The sequence below is a fragment of the Pagrus major genome, chromosome 1 (assembly GCF_040436345.1).
Source record: "Pagrus major chromosome 1, Pma_NU_1.0".
In the NCBI taxonomy this organism is placed as follows: domain Eukaryota; kingdom Metazoa; phylum Chordata; class Actinopteri; order Spariformes; family Sparidae; genus Pagrus; species Pagrus major.
This window is the reverse complement of record NC_133215.1, coordinates 17,155,760-17,161,759: the sequence shown is the minus strand read 5'-3', so window position 1 is coordinate 17,161,759 and position 6,000 is coordinate 17,155,760.

The following is a 6,000-nucleotide window of genomic DNA, read 5'->3' as shown; positions in this document are numbered from 1 at the left end:
CGCTGGACGCACTAAGCATATTTGAGCGTGGCGAGGGTCTGAACGCACAGGGGGATACGTTCCTCAACAGATTCCCACTGCAGCACCGCCTCGCTGGGCAAATAAAGAGAGAGGGAGGAAGACAAAGTGAGAGAAACTGTAACAGGGGAAGAGAGCATAAAAATTAGATTATGCCTTGCGTGCAGTTTTTGTTTTCTCATGAGCACAAGAAAGTTTTTTGCTCTACTTACTGGGCTATCATCTACCTATTTAAAATCGCTTCAGTAGACCCAACAACTCATGCATCTGCAAAATTACAGCATATTTTTCCGACAAGGAGAGGAGATTCGGTGATTTTGCATTTATGGGCATTTCAAAGCGAGATGTGACATTTCCGTGAGTCATAGGTCGTGCAGCAGGTTTGTCCAGTGAAGTGAGACAAAGTTCAGACACTGACCACTTCAGAGCAAAGCAAAATGCCAAGGAGAGGAACAATAGTTTGTATGGACAGTTGAACCTCTTTGATGGTCAGAGGGGCTGAAAATGTGTTGTTCAGGCTACTTTTATTGGGAGAAAAAATATCAAATCTGAGACAAAGACAATTTTGACCTTGTTTACCAGGCAAGTCACCAGGATACAATGTTAGCAGCCAGGGTTTCAAGGTTGACAAGTGTTTGCACCAAACATGGCATGTCACGTTCTCATTATATGCTAGCTGACTTTCACATCCAGACATGGAGGGGAAGGTGGAGGTGTTATTATAAGCCACAAGGCTGCCAAACAGGCAAATCGTGATGTTTTCCGAACCCTAACCAAGTGTTTTTTTTTTGTTGCCTAAACCGAAGCAGAGCATTAGAACAGCATGAACAAGAGAAAAACAAATGTCAAACTTCAACATAAAGAAGTTAAAGGTGAACTTTCAGGTGTCCATTCAGCGAAAACAGCAATCACGTTTGGGACAGTTTGGCTGTCAGTGAACAGTGTGGTGTTCTATGGGAAGTGGCTCCCTATATGCTCTGCCTGACTAACAGTAGTCAATCAGTGAAGCAAAGACTCTGTGATGAAGGGATGAACAGAACAAAGAGGACAGGATTGTCACTCAAGCTACAGTATGTAAATGTAAAGCACACACACACACACACACACACACCACTGCAGGGACAGCTTTACAAAACGTCTTTAGCTTAAAGCTCAAAAGTAAATCCACTGTCATTATACTGCTGACATTTAACATCCCACATGTCAGTATGTGGACTTGTCACTTCAGGCATAACTGGACGTTCCCATTTTTTTTTTTTTTTTCAGCTGTGAGTTAATTAACTCCTTGAACTATGAAATCTCCCCTCTTCCATTGGGCTTTTTTCACACTTATTGCCATATATACAGTATACATCTTTCATCCACTTGCTGCAGCACTTGAATTAATATCCAAGCTTCAACATGACTGTTCATCATGTGCGGATCTTCTGAATGTTGAATCCGTTTACCAAGGATCACTTAGTGAGCACAGAAAAGACTGCTTCCATCCATATCCATAAAACTCACCGGCACTCTCTCCTAAAACTCATTAATTCAACATCTTAGTTGTAATCAAAGCCATGTAAAAGCTTCCACAGTGTTCAGTCCTCTCAGTCCTGCAGTTACAGACATATCAGAACTAGTCGCAACCCCGCATTTGTAATCGTGTTCATTAAAGGCAACAACTAAACATAAATATTGAATAAGCAACGATATTAGAAATGCTCCACTCTGAGGCTAGATCCCAAAAGTTAATTTTTCATTGCATCTGTCTATAGGCACATTATTTGGTCACAACCGAGTCATTAGGAATAATGGAGTGAGCTTGAAACGTAAGCCATATGGTGTGTTTGTGTGGTGTTCAATAAGAATTATGTTTCCAGGGTAGAGTAATATTGTGGATCAATCTGAGGCTATTGTTATGTAAGGAGAAGTTTTCACAAAAGTGAAAATTTAGCCATAACCCCATGCAGACAGAAAGTCAGCTGAAGTTTCGTGAAACAGCATTGCAGCGTTTTCCTGCACGGCTGATGAAAACGTAACGGAAAAAAAACAAACATACAGCTCATCCAGCGTAATCCAAGTCTCAGAAAGCCCCTAGACCCCAAATTGATTTGAAAAGACGTTATTTACCTTTTAGAGGCCTATATCTACACTCTTCAGCCACACTGCTGAGCTTAAAGTGTTAGCGCACACCCGATCTGTAGTTGATGCAGTAGAGGTACATAACATCTTTTCAAATCAATTTGGGATGACCAGGCTTCTGGAGACTTGGGTTACACCGGATGAGCTGTATGGAGCCATTTTTATGTTGTTTTTCTGTTATTTTATTAGGTTTTAAAACAAGTCCTCATCTACTTCAGTTGTTTAGGAGAATACACTGTTTTGTATCTGCTGTTGTACTTTAATGTTATACCCTCATATTAGTTTAATGTAAGATTTCCTAATATTCATTTTGTGTCCCACTCTTGTGTTCATTGTCTGACCAGACAGGTACAAATTTGTCCCCTGTTGTCTTTTTGTCAGTTTCGTATTGACTGCAATTTGCGCCTGTAGTCATGGACCCACAGGTTGGTCAATCAGATTTATAAAGGTTTCATGACTCCGCATCTTGAATCAAACCAAAATAGACTGAAATGAAACATATAAATTCATCTGGAGTCACAGAATGGCTCATCTGCCGCCCTAACATATCTGCAGTAAGACAATATCATTGCCCTTTTTGCTCTTGAGGACAGAGGCAGACGGCTACATCTCTAATCCCGACATATTTAGCTGGATAATCACCCTTCATTATATAATCCTCAGGTGAGGTGCGGCTTCATACAATAAAGATACACCTCATTCACATCATCATCAGCCAAGACAAACAAGGAGGACAATCAGATTAAAACAGAGCAAACACAGATTTCAATTTTCTATTTCTTTAATTTCTTTTTGCGGCTGAACAAGGTAAGCTTGCAGAAAATGCAGTTATTTGCTGTAGTAATAATTTGTAGTGAAGCTTCTACAACTGGAATCAGCTTTGGTTCATTTTGTACAGATCATGTTTCAGATATAGCCTCTCACACTTTAATGGGACTGACAGACGTCTCCTCTCTGCTTCATAATATATGATTATCTAGATCTTGAGTACGTTTTGCTGTACAAGCTGACAGATGGCCAGCAAACTGTTTCTGTTCATTTTGGTTCAATATTTGTGCCCCCGCCGCTTCCTGCAATCACATCAGCGGACTTATTTAAACCAGCTCCAGTGTTTGCTTATCAGGCTAGGCGTGGAGGAAGAGGTTGTAATTAGACAAGAATTATACAAAGCAGCAATAAGGAGATTGTCCCAAATGAAGAGACAGGAACAGATGTCTGTGGGTGAGAAAAATATTTCATTCTCACCCTCTGTTCCCTCCTATCTGCACCAATACTGAAAGCGACAGTCTCATTTCAGAGCCGTGACATGAAATCAGTGCTGGGGGAAGTGGAGGGTGGGGTTGTCTGAGGAGGAAGAAGTGCTGGAGAGGTGTTAAGATAGGTGAAGATAAGATGGAGTGCCAGACCTGATTGCATTACTATCGGTTGTTTATGGATCAGACACAGGCTGGTTTGGCCCCTTTGGGATTGATTGTCTTGTGACTGGACAGCAGGCGGGTGGAAAGATAATACGAAAAACGAAGAGGGAACAGAAGGAGAGTACAAAGATGGGTGAAGCCTCACGTGAACTTGAAGCCGATCTGAGTGGATCTGTGTGCGTCTTTTTCCTGCCAGGGAGGTTAATTTTAGTTCCCATTTGCTTGACTGTCTGCCTGTTAATTGGAAGAGTATCTATTCAGTGACATACTGTGCAAATTTAGATCATCTGCCAAGGAACAAGTGTTTTGATTTTGACGATTTTCTGTGAACAGATACAGTATGTGAAAAAATATAAAACGCTTAAAGGGATTCCACCAATTTTACACATCAAAGTCTGTTTACAGGTCTTGGGGAGGACTGGTGCATATGTGAAAATAATTGTATGAAGCTTTTGTGGCTCCGCAGGGAGCTGAGCAAAATCTGACAAATGTCCTTAAGTGATGTTGCTTGAGTCAGCGTCAGTTAAGGGCTGAAGACTAAAAAGTGGGAAAATTAAATTTGGGGGGTGTGTAGTTGGAAGGAAGTGAGCTCACCAGAAGCCTGCTCCTCATCTCTGCTTGAGGCTAAAGATGACGTTATCTTTTGATCCTCTTGGTCTTTCAGCTGTCCATCGTGAATCTGTCAATGTTGTAGGAGAGCAATGTTAAACACATTACAAGAGTTCTCTTGTAATGTGGTTTTCTTTGTAACTCCTGACCTCACAGACATTGATAAGAACAATTCAGTCATTTTAGTTAACTCTCTGTTTTCTAAGTCACAACCACCAAAGGGGGACACGACGTTGAGATGAAACCAGGAGGAGGAGAGGACAGGAACAGACAAACTGACAAAGACAGCAGGAAGCACACAGACTATATATACAAGAGATGATTAACTAGTAGGACACAGGTGAACACAGAAAAAGGGCGGGAAACCACACAAAGGGAGGACATGGAAACTAAAACAGAACACATGAGGGCAGAACGTCAAAATAAAACAGGAAATAACAAAACCACAACTAAAACCATGACAATAATAGCTTTCCGGAACAGGCTACTGATAGGCCTATGTACTGTTTTCTGATTTTTCAAATAGCAAATAACTTCAAATCCAACACATGGAACCAACAATTTGAATGAAACATCTCAATAAATGTGATACAATTTATCACCAGCAATTACGTAAGAGGGTTTATGCTTTTGCTGTTCTTTTTTGAAAATGTTTCAAAAACCACCTGGACACCATTATCAGGTGCCCAGTTGTATCAACTAATGTAATGGTAATGGTAGAGGGAGATAATAATAAACAAATCAAACCTTACAGCTCAAGCTCCTCCCCTTCTTGTTACCCTTCATGCCTATTTTGCTTAGTTCATTTGTTCCTTCTTTTCCTCTTCATTTCATCCCTTTCTTTTCTCCCTATTCACTTTTGCCATCTTACTTTTCTTTCCTGTCATGTTTCCCCATCTCCCTACCTAGTATACTCTAATCAAGGCTCTTTGTGGCGACAGTGCGTGACCCACCGTAACTCAGAAGCCTGGCATTGGCACTTCAATGACTATTTAACATGAGCAGTGCATTCCTGTGCATGTGTGTGCGAGCTATGTGTCAATCTGCCTGGGTGCGAGTGAAAACGTGGTATGGAGTGGGACTAATGATTTGAATAGTATAATGACTCCGATGCCCACTGCTATTTCACATATGTACGTAATGGAGAATTATAACAAATGCAGACGCTTCCACGCAAGTGTACAGCCTGTTTCTGGCATATATACATAAAAATGCTGAGCATCAGACTCTGATTTTGTATGACGATGATAAGAGAAAAAAGATCTAAGTGACTTTCACAGAAAGTTCATTGTTGGGCAGGAGCTTCAGTCACAAACCCAATTAGTCTGACACACCAGATGTAGTCTGTTGGTATAAAGCTTACTATTTGACACCACCATGGACCACCATCTCCAACCTAGCAAACTACACGGTGAAATTGGCAAGTTACACAAAGACGTTAGCAGCTGTTTTTGTGGGGAGTAAGCCATTTTAATGCCAGGGCTTACCTCCACATGTGTAAAACAAGTCCCCCATAACACAATTTTGCAGGCAGGGGCACCATCGCTGCATCCTGGGTTTAGCGCCGTCCATGACAATCGTTATTCACTTAAAGACACATAAAAGCCAGAGTGTTGAACTTGGTGCTACCAAACCATCCTCCAGCGCTGGCAGAGTGCTGTGGAGTTAGGTCTGAATATGCAGAGACTACAACCCAATTGGACACATACAGTATGGGACACTTTGGACCAAAATGTTGGACAGTGCTCCAAACAAGGGAATATCTTTGGAAGAATGGTGCTCCATCCCTCCAGTAAAAACTTTGGCTCAACATCTTAATGAGAGACTTCGT